This window comes from Athene noctua, chromosome 1, assembly GCF_965140245.1.
Source record: "Athene noctua chromosome 1, bAthNoc1.hap1.1, whole genome shotgun sequence".
Taxonomy (NCBI): domain Eukaryota; kingdom Metazoa; phylum Chordata; class Aves; order Strigiformes; family Strigidae; genus Athene; species Athene noctua.
In genome coordinates, this window is record NC_134037.1 from 203,700,595 (window position 1) to 203,721,801 (window position 21,207).

The following is a 21,207-nucleotide window of genomic DNA, read 5'->3' on the forward strand; positions in this document are numbered from 1 at the left end:
TGTTACCTGCAAAATAATTTTTTTTTTTTCCTAATGGCTCTAACAGAAGAAGATCTTTTATAAAGACATAACTTTCCATGTTTATACAATTTTTTTTTTCATTAGTAGAATCGTGGAATTAAATGCTATTTTCATGTTGATAATGTTTCATTTGGCTTGGGATTTTTTTTCTTTTGATTTTTTTTTTCTTTTCAAGACAGAAATATGAGAATAATTCAAACTTTAAGAATTATCTAAGAGCACCCTTAACTGTCTAATTATTTCATTAAGAGCCCAGTTTGAAAAATACATCAAGTAAGTGAAAAATTCTCTGCCATTTGATTGCTGATACAAATATAGCCAAAAATGGGATTATATGTACTATCTTCATGTTCTGACAAAGTTTGTGATGAAAAAACCCATGTATCTTCAGTGTATGAACAAGCAGTAGCAGCCCAATACCACCTCAACAACCATAGAATCATAGAATGATATGAGTAGGAAAGGATTTTAAAAGATCGTCAAGCCTGAACCCCCTGTCATGGGCAGGGGCATCTCTCACTAGCCCAGGTTGCTCCAAGCCCCGTCCAGCCTGGCCTTGAACACTGCCAGGGAGGGGGCAGCCACAGCTTCTCAGGGCAATCTGTTCCAGTGCCTCATCACCCTCACAGTGAAGAATTTCTTCCTTATATCTAACCTAAACCTGCCCTCTTTCAGCTTAAAAATGTTACCCCTCCTCCTATCCCTACACTCCCTGATAAAAAGTCCCTCCCCATCTTCCCTGTAGGACTCCTTTCAGTACTGGAAGGCTGCTATAAGGTCTCCCTGGACCCTTCTTTTCTCCAGGCTGAACAACCCCAACTCTCTCAGCCTGTCCTCACAGAGGAGGTACTCCAGTCTTCTGATCATGGCCCTCCTCTGGACCTGCTCAAGAAGACCTTCAATAAATCAGCGTCTGTATTCAGTAAAGTAAGGTTTTGTCTTTTTTACAAGACTTCAGAAAATTCAGTGGCAACTGATGGATTTTGATCATGTTGATACTTATTTTCTCAGTTTTCAGATGGATTAATTTGAGTAGTGCTTTTCAAAAACAAAACAGTATATTTTGTAGTAAAGCCCTTCATGTCGCTTCTCAAAGCCTAGGTCATAAAGTTTTCCTAAATATTTGCAGTTATATTTAAATGTGCGGAAAAAGAAAAGAGATACTTACTGGTCTTTTTTGTATAACTGCTACACTATTCTGCTCTATTAGGCAAAAGAGTGGTAAGTTTATTACTGTAATTTTGCTGATATACCAAGAGAAACATACACTTCACATCAGAAGCAATCAGCAGCTTATAAGAGTTTTGAGCCAATTGGAGGGACCTTTTCCTTTCAGTTCCGATTCAGTACATAATTACACATGCATTTAAGTTTATCCCCACTCAGCAGACTACTAAAAACCATTATTAGGTACTTTGTTGAAAAATATCTATAAGAATATATCTAAAATAATATTTGAAAAAATCATACATTTTCAAATACAGTGTTTAAGAAATATATTTTCGTAAGAAAATTAGAATCTGTATTCCTGAAAAGCAATTTTTTTGAACCATGTGGGATATCTTCTGGGGATAATATTCTACAATAGCAGATATTCTTTCATTTTGAGGCAGGTGGAAGTAAATTTTAGTGCTTTAATTTCTATTTTGGCACAATATACAATTAACTCTGCAGCAGGAATTGCGTACAAGTTCCAGAAGAAACTGTTATGGGAAAAAGAACACAAACCAAACCAACAGATAACATTTTACAATGGAGATTTATTTTTGTTTGCATGAGAATAAGCAAATGCAGAATATAGTAAATGTCAAAGTTTTTCTTATGCGGAACAGCAGTACACAAAGTACATAATATTTTATGTCTCATTTGGAAGACCATAGCAATTATGGTGCATCCGTAAAAGTCTGAGATAAAATTCTGAGAAAATTCAGATATGAACAAAATGTTTAAACTGGACTAAAACATGCTGCAAATTAAAATACATTTATTATGACCTTTAAAACTTATATATAATTTCCTCCAAAATACTTCTGACTTAGAATTCAGGGACATTAGAGATTTTACACTATAAAAAGCAATTTCGTGCACCTGCTTTTAAACACTGATATTTTTTGCTGTTAAGTTTACCAGCAGCTCACGGTATTCAGTAGCAATTACAAATGTGGTGAAAGAAACCAGAGTCCACAAGACTTTCTGAATACACTTTGGAGAGAAGTACAGTTTTCGGTTTTAATGCACTTTAAAAGCATCTGTTAATCACAGGGTAAGTTACAAACACATGAAGGAGAAAATTAACACCACAGCTTGTACCTTACTGATATGAATCAATAGTCTTTGGACTTTGAGCTGGGTAAAACAGAATTTCACACTACAAAAGAAGCTGTCAGTTTAAATGCCTATTGATTGTAAAACGTATCATTATACCACATGACACTCCACTCTTTAACTGAGTTTTTGCAGCTACACTCTGAATACCATTTACTTGCATGAAGTACTCACTGGTGTCAGCAGGATTAAGTACCAGGTAAGATATTACTCAGGGTAGGAAGGGAAGAACCTGAACACACATTTTGCCAATTATATCTGTAAAAGTATTTTTCTAAGTACAAATTACAGTGTCTTAAAAGTGTCCCCAGTCAAAGTCTTGCTAAAAATTGCTCTTTTTTAAAATAGAAGATGGACTTTTTTGAGTAAGAAAAGTGTACACTCCGTGACAAATGCAACATAACATGCCATTTTTTCACTATGTATTCTATTTTGAACGATGGGAGCAAAACACAATTCTTATTAAATGACCTGACATAGTAATAGCAAAACCTCAGTACTGAATGTGAGTGTCATAGATTTTAGAGGAGTTGCTTCGGAAAAAAGACTGCATAATGGACATGATCCATGGTACAAACTCCAGTCCTCGTATTTATATCCTTACTATTACTCCTGATAGTAAGTGACAAATCTTTACCGTCGGTATATCTAAAAGTATTTGCAAATTAACATATTATCATTGTCTCTGACTAAAGTTCATGCGTGTAGTCACAGAAATGTCTGACACTTTGAGAAAATACATTTTAAAATGCATCATTCCTAACCAATCCATTCAAAAGACACCAGTGGAAGATGTAGCAGTGATTTCTCTCAATCAGCAACTTCCTTTTCCAAGCTGGAGCTGGAAGGGAGGAGTTTACATTTTCAGTGAAGGAGAGAACTGCAACTGATCAGACTTCACTGATGAAGGATGTTGGCCTATGTGCATACTATTCAGAGACCTAGCTAATCCTACCTCCCAACATTTTGGTTTCAGCTTTTCAGAGATATTTTTCTGTCTGCTGTCTTGTGTCAACCTGTGACAGATTTGCATCAGACAATATTTAATCTTCTCTCTGTGGCTTGTGTCAGACAAAATCCTTTCTAACTCTTTAGAGCTCAAGTCTGTGCTGACCAATGTTGTTTCAGCAGTTTGGAGTTTGTTTCAATAATTTTATTTTTTAATTCTTCTGGAACTGAAGTACTGTGTAAAAAATGTGTATGTGGATAATGTCTGTATCCAGACGATCCACCCACAGAAGTGTGTTGACATTATTAAAGGGATAAGGAAGTGGATAACTATTCTCTCACCGATACAAAGTGAACTTTACCTGTTGGTTTTTTTTTTTTTTTTTTCTAAAATGAACAAACAATAAAAATTCAGATTATTTTTTGTCACCAAACAGACAGTTGGAATAGGTCAACTATCTACCAATAGTAGAACAAAAGATAACAAATATAGAACATCTCTTTCAGGAGGTAGCCCCGGTGCTGTACCTCTATTCCTCATTAACTGTGAAGGAACAAAATACCGTGTTGTACACGATGAACAGGAAGGCAAAAGGTAGTATAAACAGAACAGCATTTGTCTGTGTGCTTGGCTCTTTTCCACATTTGTGGAAACACTGTGAAAAAGTTCAAGCACACTATCACCTGTCAAAAAACATTTGCATCAGTGTTAATGGATGCCACATTGTTGACACTGCAGTGTTGCATGTATTATTCTTCGAATCACATCATACAAAATAACCCAGAGCTTGAACTCACTAGGGGATTTTGTCATTATTTGCAGCTGAATGTTTTAAATTAATCATTTGGACTTTTTCAGTTTCAAAGCAGAGCTTTATAATGAAATAGTTAATTGGACATAACACCACAGTCATGTTAGCAAAGATAATGAGTATTTTTAAAAAATTATTAAGAAACTTCTTAACTGGGATCCTACAACTTGTTTGATTCATTTTAACGCTCTGTGAATCTTGAGACTTGTTAGAAATGCTTAACAATTAATCACAATTTATCTGAATATTTGAAAGCCTTCCATTCAAGATGATTCTCAGTTATATTTTATTCTTAGAATCATTATCAGGAAATGTAGTAGTGTTCACAACTTATTACTGATGAGGGAGTTGACAATGTAATTTTCAAGTTCTGAATATCTGAATACTATAGTTTCCCTAGGAAAAAAAAAATGCAGTGTGTTAATAGTATTTTAAATACATATAAAGAGCCACATCATCGTACTCTAAATCCTGTGAGCTGCTAAAACATTTATCTTAATCTTGCTTTAACTTGCTTCTAGTGCAGTGTTTCAGAGTTGTTAAAAGCAAAAATTAAAATGAAACAGAAACCCTAAGTCTAATTGATATTAATCTAGTTCTATGATAAAACTAATAGCTGTTATGCAAATCTGGAACAAAGTAGTATTGCTCAGAGCCTACATTGACTAGTTTCTTTAAAAGAGAACTGCTCTGAATAAGGTATCTGACAAATACCAATGCAAGGTAGATCCTTATGTGAGATCTTATATGTTGAAAGCCAGAATACCAGTATCAAGCATTATGTTGAGAGCTAAGACCACCAGATACCTCCTAACTACAAAATGAATGCTGACAGTCAAAGGTTTGTACAGAACTAGCACTAGCAGCATGCTAGCCAAGAATATCAGTGCTTTTCAAAATCCCACATTTCCTGTGTAATGATGCATGGAATGACAGTCATCTTAAGGGTATAGTTTATCCTAAGTGTTCCCTTTTTTTGTAAAACAGAAAACTATGAGTGACTGATATAAAATTTTCTGTATTTTCTTTTTATTTTTTATAACATCCAAGAGTATTATTTTTCTGTGCAGATGCTTTAAATGCCAGCTCTGCTCCAGTCTTGCTGACCCTTTTTCAGGTCAATGTATATGAGGTATTACTCTCATCTACTGGTGTTTGCACACTGGAAACCTCTTCTCCCCCTTCTTCAGGATGTTCAAAATAAGCTGTGTTCCAAGCTGGCAGCAAAATGCTAAAATAGTGAAAATGAGCTGTCAGCACAATCCTTAAAGAAATAAAAATTTTTAATTAATTGGACTGAACTTTAGCATAAGCTGAGCATTAGTGAAAATTGGCAGCTTGGGCTTCCTTCATAGTAGTCAATGGAGAGAAAGACTTTTCTTGGGAATGACTTACCGTAGTGTCTAAGATAAAGGACTGGAACACCTCTGCAAGTGTCTAAATATACAGCTTTGAATATGTCATTTGAATTCTAAATTTTATAGTACTAAATTAGATCACAAGAATTCCTCCCACAGTGTTCACAGAAGTAACTATTTTAGGAAAAATCCGTGATTAGCAACAAGACAGCAGCAAATCTGTTATTTCTTCTTGTGTGCTGGCCTATCAGGACAATTATTTTCTCTGAATTTTCTACAATGCTACACAGATGTTAGGAAGCTTAATAACAAATAGCTACATAACCAAATTGATCTCAGGAATATTTAACGTGGCAGTCATGTAGGACAGGAGATTTAGGAGTGAGACAGGCTAATACAAAGCAAGTACTCATAAATGAGAATTAAATTTTATGTGTGCCCAGATTTTGCACTCTAAAAATGTGCTTACTATAGTAATAAACCTTTCTTACAACGTTCCTACATGGATTTGAACCTTATAATAAACTATCAGGCATTCTGATTCTGTTCCTGATCCTTTCTCACTTTGGATAGAGATTTGTCTCATTTCTGTAGCACTGTTAATTCAAACTTTTGTAATTTAATGAGCTATGCTATATAATAAAATTAATATGTTGTATAGAATGTGGTTGGGTTAAAAACCTTCATAAATTGCAAGGAAACAATTATTAAAGGGGGAAAAAAAATCAAATGCTTAATGTTTAGAGGATCACAAATTTAACCATCTTGGACCTTTAAGAACATAATAGCAATGCCTGCTAAAAACTCAATCAGATCAGATTGCAGTTTCTGCTCACTAGATGGAAATTTTCTACTCTGCTGAACCAAAGCTTTACACTTTCATTAGCTCACATTCTCTGTCATGACACCAGTGCCCTCTCATCAGATCGAAGGCTGAGCTGAGTGGTGCCGACAGAGAGAGGCAGATAAAAAGAAACTGATGAAAGTGCTAATATTTGCCTTTGGGTTAAAGCTGCATGTGGCTTTTCTGACCACTGATTTCTTTTGCCCTATTTCAAGAAGATGGTAGTGTGTCTTGGGTTCAACATATACATACTAGTATCTTCAATTTTAGCCAAATCTAGTTTTTAATTTGTTTTCAGAAAGTGCAATTTTTGCCTGAGCTTGAAAGACAACAAATATATTTGGTCTCTTTCACAAAAATCACCTAGGATTGAGAATTTAAAAGAAAAAAGGAAGAAACCATTGGTATGCAACTGAATTTTCAAGATCTGCACCACAATTAGACAAACATCATTCACTGAAATTTATAAGGACCATTTGATTTCTCAACAAATGAGGAAGCTCAGTCAGGTGATATTGACAGATATACTTGTTTTAATAACAGATGAAATTATAGCATATCCTTGTTTCTGAAATTTGATTCAGACTCAAAACTGACCCGAGTGGATTCAAGCTGAATTGGAAAAATATATCTGAGAGTCCCAATTATTTGAATAACTGTTTCTATTTGAATCCTAGTGCAATGATCAGAGTAAAAACATTATAATCTGTTCTGGTCTGATCTGAAAAAGAGATTCATATTATAAATGAAATCCCTATGTCATCTCCAGATATATAAGCATGAAAAATCCCATGAGTAATCAATTTCTTGTTGAAACTAAAGCCTCCTTTTAAACACAAAGGGAGATAAGTATATTAAAAATGAACAACTAATATAATTACTTCATATAAAAATCTAAGTGATGGAAAAATACATAAATCTCAAAACCAATATTATTCTGATTTATAAAAATATACTAAAATGTCGAAATGTAAAACTCAGCAGGACCACAATAATTGTTCTTTCTGGTAATTACTACACAAACAGAAAAAAATGACTGAGTGGTATTTTAATATTAGAAATATCTACAGTAGATTATAGAAATTAAAGGTATAAAATATATTATAAAATACTGTGATTATGATACATCTAAACAAAAAGAATATAATCAAAGAACAGCTCTTTTTTTTCAGTAAGTCAATATTCATTGCTTACCTAATCATAAGTTTAGGGTAATTTCCTATTTTCAGAATAATATATTTAAAACATAATTTGTGAAAAATAGAATATTAACACACACACAATGGTAGAGAGTACTGTCCATTTTTGGTTTCTTTTTCTTATTTTATTCCATATTATACATAACTATTTACAGCTGAATACAAATCAGCCAAGAAGATGTGAGGACAAGAATTCAACCTGTGAAATTGTTCTCAGCTTTGAAGTCTGTTGGAGATATGCACATTCACAGCTGAAACATGTCAAGCTAGCAGAGATTTGAGAACAATTTCAGAGACCCACACTTAAGACTTATTTCTCATGTGGAGAGTGGTGGTCATGGCAGAGACGTGGGGTAGGAAAAATTGTCCAGTCCAAGTTTTCAGATTGCAAACTACTCTGTATGTACTAATAAGTGGTTTTCAAAATGGATATTTTAATATAGTGTAATATCCATTGTAAAAGTTCTGGTTTTAATAAAGAATGATACCAGATCAAATGAATATGAAAAACAATTGATATTTTATGTGCACAGCATTTTATGCTGAATGTGACGTTGACATTTCAGAAACTTACCAAGCCTCTGCAGTAATTTTGATGAATCTTCTTTTCTACAGGTCTCCTCCATTCCCTTGTTCAGCTTGTGCATGTGTCACAGAAGTGAGTCCTAAGTTCTTAACACACACGTCTTCTAACCCTGTAAAACATGTGAAAATACAGTGTAACTATATCACAGAAAAATATATATCATAGAAAATATATGAACACTACCATTTCAATTGTCATTCGAGGTGTATTCTATTTTATCACTTGATAATGTGAGGCAGGATATGAAAGTAATGAGACAAGATGAGTATATTCCTAAGATTTTGTATTGCTTCATATTGCTATACGTTACTTCATTGACTTTTTCTTATGAATTTCCTTTTTCAGTGATAGCATCCAAGACATAACATTGTTGCTTTATGAAAATTTAGAATATAGACAGAGTATAAGGTCGGGTGCATTTTATTAATACTGCCAGGAATCATCTCAAATTCTGGATGATGAATTACCTTAAGTGTTGTAAACTCTAAAGGTGACAAATAAGCTTTAAACTCTATAACTGAAAAATATACATAGGTCATGAGTGCAAAAGAAACAAGTCTCATTCTGCCATTAATATATTGTATATAGTAAAGTGCTTGACAGTGGCTCTTAATATTCCCATTACATTTTTTTTTTCAAAAGCAAAAAAAGTATAGCTGAAGCACTCTTAAATATTACTACCTAAATTCCCCCACTGCTCAACTGATTTTTAAAAAGCCTCTGATAAACAAGATTTATGAGACTGGACATGCTTTGCCAGACTTTACAATGTTTTGTTTTACTGTACTCATTTTGTCCACTGGTGCCTGTGGTCTTCCTCACCCATTGGACTTTTTACCTTTTAATCAGGCAAACACTCCTCCGGTTTACCGTATGTTCAAATGGCATTGTTTTACATTTAAATCTGAAGTCTGAAAGGAACAAAGCTGGTTATCACTTCTCTCCATACATATAGCCTTGAGATTTATTTAGTTGTCATGTTGCCTTGTTGATCTTCAATTCAAATGTGTGAAAATGAAAGGTTAGGCAGAAGCAGGTGGAAAGTGAAGTGATGTGGACCCAACACTTAGCAAACCATTCATTTCAAAGCTGGACACAAAAGCACAAAGCAAAACAAAGCCACCCACTTTTTTCAAGTTTCTGCCAGCTGCAAAATGTATTTTTGTTTCTTCTTGAATTTCAACATCAAAATGATTTGCTCTTTCCCAAGGTTCACAATAAATCTGTGACCCATCAAATTGCATATTTCACTGAAGTCAGCCATCTTGAAAATATTGTTACGCAGAGATGTTAATAAAATGAATGTAAGATATTTAATTTACTCTGTGTTTTTATGTGAAAATATTTTGAAACCAAATCTATTTCAGAAGAATTGTTCTTAATTCAAAATACACTTTGGGTAGGAAATAATTAACTTCACACATCTTTTCATGCTTTCTACAGAGGGCAAAATCTAATGGAGGAGGGTGTATGAATGCTGTAAATGCTTCCATTTTCCAAGCTTAATATTATTAAGATGGACTATCAAGTTTAGATCAATTGTTTATACACATTGTACCTCAGTATTTTCAGTGTTTCAAACATATTTGCTATGCACAGCAAATGCATAGTGCAGCACAATATATGGCACGGAGAGGAAAACACAAAATCTTTTAGTAGAAATGAGTCAACGCTTTTACCTCATTTATCTGGGATGCTACCATTTTTAGTAAGAATTTCATTTATATGACAGCTGCATACATTTTCTAAATAAGTAATTTCTTTGAATTTGCTGATTTGCAACATTTTAAATTTTTTGTTGTTGTTTTCTTTTTTGATATTTGTTTCCTTAAAACAGATTGTATATTATACAGAGATGGCAGAGAAGACTCATGCTGTGAAATATAGATGTGTATTTTTTTGAAAGAAAAAATATTTTTAAAAGTACACTGTCTTTAATGTTAAATTAAAATTATTGCTGGAATGGTGTTATGTTAGCCTTAGGGTATATGTGATTTCAACATTTAATTAACTTTGAAGTCCTCCTGTAAATGGGGCTTATGTGTCTCTGTAAAGTTCAAGGCAGCCATGCTGAATCTATAGGAGAAAACTGCTTGGAGGGACTGATGTCCTGGAGAAGCAAGTCTGCCCTATCTGAGGCAGACAGACTTTACCACATGGCTACATGTACTAAATTAAGAAGTGGAGAAGTTCATCCAAAGTGCACAGATTAAAATTTTCAATAGGCCTAAAAATGACTCTAAGGCATGAATGAGCCTGTCACTTTTTCTCTGCCTCTTCAGCAAATGATGGATTCACTCTATGCCCATAATATAACCCGTGAGATATGCCTGGCTTCATTGGTTATTCTTCATTCTCAGTCAGGCTGAAATAGAGGCTGTGGTTAAACAAATCTGCTTTTATGGAGCAAAGCACTGTGAAACGGAGCTGATTACAGCCTGACACATTAAATTAGACTGTGGTGTAAAGCAGTGCTTAAGATGCCAATGTTACAGGGTCCTGTCCCCCTGCCTGAGCTTCTCCTTAGTTCTCAAGCTGCACATATTTCTGTTTCCACTTTGCTTTAGGAAGCCTTTGTTTTAATCTATTTACTATTTGTAACTGACTCCACAGCTGAACATCATTTATAGGATTGGTCAAGAAGAGGTTTAGTGATGAATTCTTTAAGGGAAGAAGATCACGTTTTGCCTTATCGCTATTCTCAAAGACAGATTGCATTGTAAAAACACTGCAATCTCGTATCTAATAACTTCTAATTCTCATTTATAAAAAAAATAAAAGTGCTAGCCAATTAAGGTTGCTGACTAGCAACATTTACTAGCCTGAACAAATGATCAGAGCCCAGGAAATACTGAATTCCAAGACCTCATGATACTGTATGTCTTTTGCTCTGGAGAGACAAGGAACACTTAAATGTTCAGCTTAATTCTCACTCCTTTAAGTCGATGACTTTAACTTGACTCTTTGTTCTATTGCCTATGTTTGAATCTACTGGTTACTCTTTCTATGTTATTCCAGTTGTTCTCGGGTTATGAAAATGAGCAACTAACCGTAATTTTCCTCACGTAGAATTTTTATTATTATAAGAAACATATCCCACCTTCTACGTCTCTATTCACCTTAGAAATCCCAGTCATTGGTTATATGATTAGTTTTTATTGCTTTCAGTAAATTGTGTTCCATCTGAAAACCTCTTATTCCTGCTAGGTTTGTTTCAGATAAGAAGCCCAGGACCGCTCAGTCTCTGAGACGAGAGCACATCATGCCAGTGCTGCAGGCACTGAGTCACTGTAGGACTCATCCAAGAAACAAAATATATTACTCTTTGCTGCCATATCTAATTGATACGGGTACTCAAGTTAACTAGCTTAAAACAAGCTTGAATATATCTGTGATATATTGCAGTCATCATTTTGTAGTGTAGGTATAACCATAGACCTCAGTTCAATTTAATACTGTGAAAAATATATTTTCCTTTGGTTCCATACACCCTCAGGTTTATTGACTTCCATACTCACCACAACACATTATGGTAATTGTTTTACTGAGCTAGCCATAGGCATTTAGAGATTTGAATTCCTTCCAGCATTTCATTATCGTTGCATATATCTGGTATAAAAAGAACCTATGCTTAAATGGGTTCAGGTTTTGAGTACTCACTAATGATATATGATATACAGAGTTTTGTAGGCCATTCAGATTTCCAAAGAGGCTGTGAGCAGTCCCAAGGTTTGGTATTGTTCCTATATGTAAACTAGAACTTTATCTCTGCTCATTACCTATTTATGTTTATCACCTTATTTCCCCTAACACTTTCACAGGATGTTCACCTCAGCCCTAAATGGTGTTCAAAAGTGTGAGTAAATTGATGGACCTAACTAAATTTTGGACCTAAGATGGTCCAAAATAGTGAAAGGGTGGGGAAAAAAATAAGTCTTAGATTTCTAGAAATGACTGCTATAAAATACAATATAATACAAAAGATAGGACTGCGGCCAGTGCAGAGTTAGCAGTTCATACAGTCAGGTCAAAACTTTCTACACTGTTCAAGCACTGTTTTTCATTTTCCAACCCTGTTGCCTGATGGGAGATGCTGCCTTCTTAGTGGTGGAGGCAGGGAAGGTGGTAGATGCTCCAAAGCAGAGCAAATGCAGGTTTGATGCATATCCACCCTGTGCTGTCAGTGGCAGTCCCCACAGTGTAATGGCATTGTGTGAAGTGGATAACTGTGTGCTGGCCCCTTGACACCATTTCTATTGTCGAATCTGGGACAGTTCAAGTTCAGAAGGGTCATAAATATTAGCCAGTCTGAAACACCCATGACTCTGAAAACAGACTCAATTTTTTTAATCTGGAATAAAGCAACGTTTGTTATTTATAGGAAAAATGGAAAAAAAAAAAAAACAACAAAATACATAAAGTATGCAGAGATCAGCACTTGCACAAAAGAAAGAAAATCAATAAAATAAAGTTCAGCTATTCAATAAATACAAATTGCACAGTTGTGAAACTTTAGGGCTTTGTGTAACCTTTTTTTATTTTACTTTTGTTTCTTCTGTCTCAACAGCATCACATTGCTCCATACCCTCTGCAAGCTTTTTTGTTCTTTCTTTACATTTTCTCCAGTCATTTGTTTGGTGTATCTATTTTCTATGAGGGCTACCTTACCAATTCAAACAAGTGATTCTTGCCATGGCAGTGATGTCCTGTTGGCAGTATGAAAATTATGTATTATTGAAAGCCAGACTGAAGACAATTTGTTCAAAGCTTCTCATCAAGCAAAGAAAACTACTCTCATCGCTCTAATATAATTTCAAATGTAGTGAATTTTGCCAGTATATAAATAAATTGTTTCTCTCTAGACACAAGAGAACAGCCAAAGAATATGTACACAAGGAAAATACCCAGTTCACCTCTTGATAGAATAACAAATCATCAATAATAAATGCCACAGAGAAATGGTCTGATACCTAAAGTTTGTATCAAATTGTAGAATGTATTACCGAGTAACAAAACAAATCCAACAATTTTAAGATTTTTTCACTACTCTAATTTACTTGCAATGGAAAACACTTTTTCTTTCTTTTTGATTTCAAGTACTTATTCTTACAAAAGTACAGATTGATGACAGACTAGTGTTCTTCCTCCATAAATAGTGTGGACAACAGATGAATTATGCAAGTTTTCGCATATTGCCAATCTTACCACATTTAAAAGTGTGAGCCTACAAGTACAGGTTTCATATATCCAATATAGAGTTCTTACTAGTCTATGTGACTAGGAAAATGCTTTAACCTTATATTTGAATTATGAGATTTTGGTTTCTCTTCTTCAACAGATCGACCAATGTTTTTGTATTATGAACCCCTGTGCAGAGTAGAAACGCTGAATTTCATTTGCTGAGAATCAGTTTTAATGTGGAGTGCTTTGACTCTTTCTGTGAGAAATGAAGAAAGATGAGGTTTTGTGTAAACATTTTATACAGAGGTTTAGGTAAGGGTCCAAATAGACTCTCATCACATGCTCAAGTATTTATTATGACAAACAACTGCAGGAGAATTATATTATTCTGGAAAATAATTTAATTTCCTTTATTCAATAGATTATTTTAGCCATCTATTTTAACCCATAAAACAGATCAACTATCAGCTGCACTTGCAGCTCTTACAGTTCCAATGCATCCATGTGCAACAGACAGAATAATCGGATACATAGTTTTTGGCAGGAGCATTGTACGGTGCAGTATTGTGCAGCAATTTCATTATGCTATAACAACATAGGTGATCAAAGAGTCAAAATAAGTACTAGATTTAAAAAAAAGACAAAAAAGAAAAACACAGGTACAAGGATTCATAATATTGATCAATGATCTTGTCTTTGAGCAGGTTGGAAGTACACAGGACTTCTTGAATTGCTTCAACCTTTTGTATCTAACATTAGTTAAGTGAGATCAGAGGATGCTTTACACTGACATTTATCGGAGCAGGATCAGGCTCCAAGTATTGTGGTGGAAAGCAGTTCATAGTGTCATTTTTAGTTTATTTCAGCATCAATGCGTTGAAAAGACTTCAGGGAGAAAGGTGGGGGAGAAGGGAAGAAGGGAAAGAGCTTGCCCTGGAACTGCTAGCTTAAAACTCTGTTCTGATCTGTTAAATATATTTATATCCTGGTTCCTATGTGTGCACGTTTTCAATTTCAACAGTAATTATTAATATGAAGCTTTTAAATAATTAAGTACCAACTGAGCTGTATCTATCCCTGATACTAAATTCATGCAGTCAAGTTCAGTGCAACCTTTTTACCTTCAATCTGTTTTACAGAAATCCATTGTGAAGACAGCTAAATGGTATTCCACCTTTGCTAGTTACACATTTCTTATACTCATTATCATTAATAGCTTAACAGCCTCCAAACTGTTACCTTAATCTTTTTTATGTCAATGAGATATTCTCCAACTGTCAACATTTTACAACCATTATATCTATTAGAAATCACTATATTTCAAATTATGCCCAATTAACAGAATAAATAATTACAACATTACATTTAATTAAATGGAAATTGTTGACCAGGTTTCTTCTATTTTTCCTTTAGATGACATTTCCATTAGAAATTCTCTTCTTTGAGATATACACAAATATACAGATTTACTCCAATTCATACTCATAAATGTATTCAATAGACATGATGTATTCTTCAAATGAGATTTATATTACTCACTCTTTTGAACAATATTCTTCCTTTATTATGCATACTTATAACAAGCTTTCCTTGCTATAGCGTGGGACAGCATGGGGGTTTAGGTAACAAAATTTCATATGCATTTGCTAATAATCTTACAATCATATTCAATACTAGGTAGAACTAGTACATACACATGTGCACAACACATACATCCTAAAAGCTACTCTGTCCCATTTAAATTATTTATTTCTCTACACTGAGTTTGTATACTACATCTTCAGATTTTATATGATGATACACAAAGGAACTATACCTTCCACACTGATTTGATTGTAAATAGAAAATATTCTAAGATGCCCCACAAAAGGATAAAAAAGTCTGTGGAAGATGATGTTATGCATCAGGTAATTTTATTCAAAAATCAAGATAGAATTGCATTTTCAAAATGTATTTGAGCAGGTTAAGGGTAGTGACTTGGCCAATGCAGAAAATGTTTCAAGTGTGAGAAAGTGTGAAAGGAAGCATAGATGTCTGAAGACATTTAAAAAGAAACATTTCATCTCTAGGAAAAAAAAAAAAAAAATACAAACTGAAATTTGTTTTTTAGGCTTCCTAAGATTATTGACTTCTTATACACTTAGCTGAACACTGTTATGAAATATACTTAGTCACATAAATTAGTTGGAAATCAGTAGGAAAAGATCTTTAAAGTTATTTCTGACTGACTCCATGGATTTAAGAGTGATGAGAAGGAAAGACTGCATAGCTAAATGCAGTATCAGAGTTCATCAGAGATTCAAGTGCTGATGAACAAGCCCTTTAGCCCTCTAAGGATCAGTCATTAAAGACAGAAAAAGACACCTGCCATTAGAGCTATATCTGCAGTACTCACCAAAATTTATTTTCAAATTCTAATCACTTTAACATTTTCAAACTGAAACTTAAAAAACTGGGATTGTGGAATACATGTGAAAGCCTTTGGGAGCTAGGTGCATACCTCAGTGTTATTCAGAAATATATTTATCTGATGGTGAAGCCTGACAGTAAATTAGAAAAAGATGATACGAGTTAGCAAGAAACTCAAGGAACTGCCCAATAAATAATGTTTTTTTTATATATATATATGAAGATTTTTTTCTATTAATGTCACTCAATTAATCTAGTGGATCTCATAAAGCTTAAAAGAGTTTGCTGATCATGCAGTTAAATTTTAATAATTTTCTGTGTAACGTCTGCTGGCTAACTAAGCAGTGTCATAAATAAAATACTTAAAGGTGAACATAAAGCATACTGTTGCTTTGCCAAATTGATGTCACATCGTATAATAAACAGGTACATCAGACAAGTCTTTAATATGGCTTCCTTTCTTCTATCAATATGTAGAAGGGATTTCTCTCTTTTTTCAATGTGATTTTAATTCTGGGACTACTCTACATCTTTGAAGATAAACTAACATTAAGAAGTATAATTGTAATTAAAATTACAATATCACTTTCAGAAACAGATTTATGTTTCGAAAAGCTGGATTTTATGCAAACAGAACTTTCAAAACCTCATTATTTTCTTATGCCATCAATAGGGTTATTATAGAAAAGAGTATAAGAACTGAGTTCAAAAGGGAAATTAAAATTTAATATGTTAACTTACGGGAAAAATAAAATAAAAAAGAAAACAAAATAATTGAAGATCTATACAAATTCTTTTTTTCTGTACATGAAACAAGGTTTTGTTCTTCTTTGTCTCTCTCTCTCTGTTTCTCCCCTTCTCCCCTTTGTTATTATGTTCTCTTTTTTTACCAGTTCATCTCTAGGTCAAATCAAGTTCATTTATGTCCAGTAGATTATTCCAGTTAAAAGGAAAGGCAGAGATTAAAGACTATAGTGAAATACCTTCCAATCTGCCATGGATGCAGTATTTAATATTAAAGTCAGGTGACACGAATGCAGCTAGGCCTTGGTAGCTAACCTAGAGACCTCTGGGTGTTGAGCTGGAAGAGATGAAGTCTGATTTTGACTTCATAGTATAAACAGAATGTCATCCACCCATCAAAATTCCACCCACAGTGAACCCCCGGCACGGTTAATGATTATAATCTTCACATTTAATCATGGGAACACAGTGACAGGCAAACAAAGGTTAGCTAAACTGACAGTTCAGGCTGTTTGAATGGAAAAGGGGGACTTCACAAGTTTTATTTTAAAATGTGTATACTCTTCCAACAGCACTTTTCAGCTTTACACTAGAAGAGTGTACAAAGCCTGGCTGCTTGCAGAAATTGGCAGTGTGCATAATTAACCTTTAAACTGCAGAAAGACTGGAAACTTTGATGCTTTCTTTAAAACAGTTGCTATGCCAATACTACTTTCAAGGTTAAATTAAGCTAAGGGCACTTAAAGGGTAAAGGAAGAAATACAGCACTAACATGTCAAGGTGTCAGAGGAAAAAATTCCTTTTTAGAAATGACATAGTTATCTTATAGGGATATTCTTTTTTTTTACTAAAGTTAAAGGACAGCAACAACTTACTGAGTACAATATTTCAAGGTACATTTTAGTCTCTATACAGTTTGTTGGTCATAAAACTCTGTGGATCCTTTTATGCCCTGTCATTTTATCACTGTAATGTCCAGAAAATTAAAGACTTAAGAACAAATGCAAGTACCTCAAACTTTCTTATATTAAAAATATATATTCACTGGTCTTTCAGGCATGTATGCAGAAGAGATATTCACTTTTGTTATGGAATAATGAATAAAAGTGAAAAAGTTGATCCTTACAGTTAAAAATTAACATAAAATCCCTGCAGCAAAGAAGTGACATTTGCAATAGAACATAACTATTGACCATAAATTAAGTATTTAAACAAATGGCCACTTGCTCTTTAAAGCATTCTGAGCTATTGTATTGTTTTTGATGCTCTTCAAGGGGCAGCACTTCATAAGTACTATTAATAGAAAGAATCAGTACAATAAATTCACACTAAGCTGATAATACATTTATATATGCAACTCTCACTGCTATTGCAAAATGTTCAACCGAACTTGTCCAGTAAAAGAATACAATATCAAAAGCATGACAAGACACTCTCGTGACGTGAAAGGTCAATCTCACGTGCTCTGGGTGGACTCCAAGGTGAGTTGCACAGGCCAGCATTAAGCATCTTACAGGTTATAGGGGCTACACAGCCTGCAAGACCCTTCTGTCTTGTATGCTTTCTCTGCCATTGGTAGCGTAGCACGTTCAAGGCCAACATTTCCTTCCACTTTCCAGCCAGATACACCGAGCAGGACGGAAGTAGCGCTGGTCATCCATGTCACTGACGCCTGTGAAATGATGAACACCTCAAACCCACCCGAAGAACAGGCAGGGGAGGAAAAAAATAGTTGGCATTTGCATCACTATGGCCTCGCTCAACAAGAGCTGACAGGAATGCAATGGCTTTCTGGAACACCTAGAAAAGAAAGTCATTAAGACTAGCAAAAGAACGCATTGTTATAAAGTGAACCTAAATGCATTCAAGCTGATATTAAAATTTTCTCATGCTACACATGATAAGGAACAATATCCTTCTAGCTAAAGAAACAGTAGGCAAAATAATATAGAACAATTTGATAGTTTATTTTTTAAAAGCATGACAGTGAATGACAGCAATAGCTGGGAGTAAATATGGTGACCAAGAAGATCTCTTATGACCCTGATTTCCTATGTAATGAAACAGCAGTTCAAGTTTAGTTCAAGATTCTAGCCACTGTAACTAAGCTGCATGAATACAATGTGTAGTAAATTGGTTTCATTTATCTTTTGTCATTTTAACTGTTAAAACGATATATAAGATCACATTCTTTACTGACTGGCTATTTCTGTCATCAGCTCACAGTAAAAAATTGTCTAGATCTACAGAAAACACAACCAGAGGTCTTGTGTCCACAGACAGAGAAGATCTGCAGTGTTAACATGAATTCAGATTCTCTTTATATACTGATGCTGACTTCCATGGCAACTAGTTTAAAGCCAGATATTAGAGGTCTGTGTTCTCACTTCTGCATTTCATTTCAGATACTCTTCTGTGTTCTGGTTTTATTTCCATCATTCTCTTTTTTTCTCCTCTTTAAGGAAGAATTTTTGAGAATATAGGGAGTACCATTGTTGTCTAAAAATAATTTATTCTAAACTTCCTTTTTATTTTGTAGCCTTTTTATGGTTGGAAATTATTTCTACAGTTTACACCTTCATAATAGCACAGCGCATCCTACCCTACCTGACAGGGCACAGTTATAGGAAATGCATACACTCATGGTGCTAGAGAGGACAAAACCATATAAAGTCATTCCTTGCACGCTGCTACCAATGTACTACATACTGAACAGAGTACAAAATACCTGACAATTATTTGATTTATGTGTTGGAATTATTGAGCACTTCTTCATACATATTAAAGCCAAAATGGAAAAAAGGGACTAAATATTCAAATATATGCACTCGCACACTTAGGGCTTTCCCATACTGTTAAACTAGTACATTTTAAATTCACTTGCAGATGTAAAGTATTCTAGATTTTCTGGCATCAAGACAGTCCTCACAAGAACTATATTTAATGGTTATTTGCTAAACCATCGCTCTAGGAAGGAGCAGTTATGTCCCCATTGGCTTTACAAGACAAGCGTTGGCCTCTCTCAACTTTAGGTCTTAGCCACCAGCACAGTGCTGGGGACAACTCTGTGATTCAAATGATACATGTTTTATAATTGTCATTAAACTTGTTAGTATAGATCCAAGGGACTAATCCCTTGAAACTTGTCTGTCATTATTGTGGCCTCCAAGAGAGGCAGTTTATGAACTCACTATGCTTTTGTTTTCACTAAACTGCACCCAGCTATAGCCTTTTCTAGAGAGGCTTTTTCCCATTATACAGCTGAACACAGATGCAATTGCGTGTTTACATACTTGTTAAGCACCACTATTATGTTACAATGTTGACTTCAATGAAAAAACCCACCAAAAAAAGGCTCAGATTTAATTGTTTTTTAAAACACTAAGAAGACAAATAGCTATTCAGAAGGGAAAGAAACAAGCAAACAAACACAGAAATACCCTAGCTCCAAAACAAAAAGACACGGGACACAGTGAAGGGAATTGTGCCAGGCAGAAGGTTTTGGTCACCACCATTCTTCTGTTAGACATAGAAACCATCTCAGATTTGTGAATCCTGTCTCCTTTCACTCTAATAATTGAACATTGTCTGAGCTAAACACACCATGAAATGTATTAATTGTGCTGTGAGAGATGTCTGACACAGGGAAAAACATTTGCTACAGCTGAGGTCTTATCAGCTACCACAGAGAAAGGGCAATGAGGGAGAACAGCTACTTAAATTCATCCCAGTAAGAAAGATGACATCACCAAACTATATTAATTCTGACCTGGCTAATCCAGGTCTGCCTGTAAACTCCATTTTTATTCAGATTAACAAATCCTTGGGGAAATGTGGACTATAAAATAGGTTAGAGTTTAAATACCAAAAGTACCAAGACTGTAATAGAGAAACCAAAAATGGATTAACCATCTTGGACTGTAAATCCAGGAAAGAATGTCTGTTAATCAGACAAGGTCAGGCATATAATGTGGTAATGGTTTGAAGTAGGTCAGAGTAGTAAAAAGAAAGCAGCTTTTAGCCATTTTACCTGTACACGTGAGAAAAAGTAATGTGTTGTGCAATATGTACAACCCACTAGGAAGCCAAAGACAGATTTTTTTTTTTTCTTTTCCATTTTTCCAGGGAATTCAAACTAAGAAGGAGCCCTCAAGAATTCTTATGCTCTCTTTTTTTCTAGATGATGAGTTGAGGTATAGGGATCATGGAGACCTCAATTTTCCTCTTTCAGAATTTCCTTAGTTTTACTTGCAGCCAGCTTCAGAAAAGCATTCACAGAAAATGTAAGGATATACTTCACATTGTAAAGGTCTACAAAAATTTGAGATGTAAATAAATAGTAACAACCACATAAAAAGACAGCTGAGTGTAATGCAGAATATTCATATCATGAAGATATGACTTCAGCAAATGATTCCAGACTTACAAGAAATTTCGGCAAGAAATCAAAGCATCAGAATAAAGTTGTAGAGTGAACTGTTAGAGTGAGCTGTTAGAAAGAATAAGAGCAAAGCCTTCTTGCCCTGATGACTATTCTTTGCACTGACAAAATCCTTTGTCATTTACCCTTTGCCTAAAGCCAGATTCCTTCTCCTTTCTTTTAAAAGTGGAATAAAATATGGAAAAACTTTTCAAAGGTAATGAGAGTCATCTCAAGAGACTCCAGAATCTCTCAGAACTTGGGTGCTGAGATGCTCTTTAGGAGACAACAGCCAATTGAGAGAATATCCCCAGAAAGACACTTCAGAACTACGTGATTTTTTTATTGCAAGGTTCACCT